This window comes from Ailuropoda melanoleuca, chromosome 1, assembly GCF_002007445.2.
Source record: "Ailuropoda melanoleuca isolate Jingjing chromosome 1, ASM200744v2, whole genome shotgun sequence".
NCBI classification, from domain to species: Eukaryota; Metazoa; Chordata; class Mammalia; order Carnivora; family Ursidae; genus Ailuropoda; species Ailuropoda melanoleuca.
In genome coordinates this window covers 127,838,471-127,838,962 of record NC_048218.1, presented here as the reverse complement: position 1 = coordinate 127,838,962, position 492 = coordinate 127,838,471, and positions in this window count along the sequence as shown.

Sequence of the window (492 nt, the reverse complement as noted above, 5' to 3'; positions counted from 1 at the left end):
GCCCGGCCCCCGCCCTCGGGCTCGCTCGCCCGCACCTCGGGCGGCGCGGGGCGCACGCCTCCCGGGGCCCCGGCGCCGCAGCGCAATTCCCACCCGGGAGGGCCGCCGAGGGGCGCGAGCCGGAGGAGAGGGTGGGCCTGGGGGTGCTGTCGGGGGCCACGGGGTCAGCCAATCTACAGCAAGGGACGGAGAAACCTCGGAGAGCGAGAACCTCCCGCCCAGCTGTCTGGAGGAGCACAAGGAGGAGACCATCCCCTCTGGCCCTCAGATTTCCCTCTTTTTCCTGAGAGGAGGCGCGGGGGGAGGAAAGGGGTGGTGGGGCCGGCGCTAGCGCCGGCTTCTTTGTCTGCGCCGCCTGCGCCCCGCGCCCCTCGGGGCTCGCCCGCCTCGGAGCCGGGCGGCCTGCACTTGTTCTGGGGATCCGCCCGCGGCCCCGAACCGCGAGGGGCCCCTGCGCTCCCTTTCCATCCAGGCTTGGGGTCCCTCCCGCTG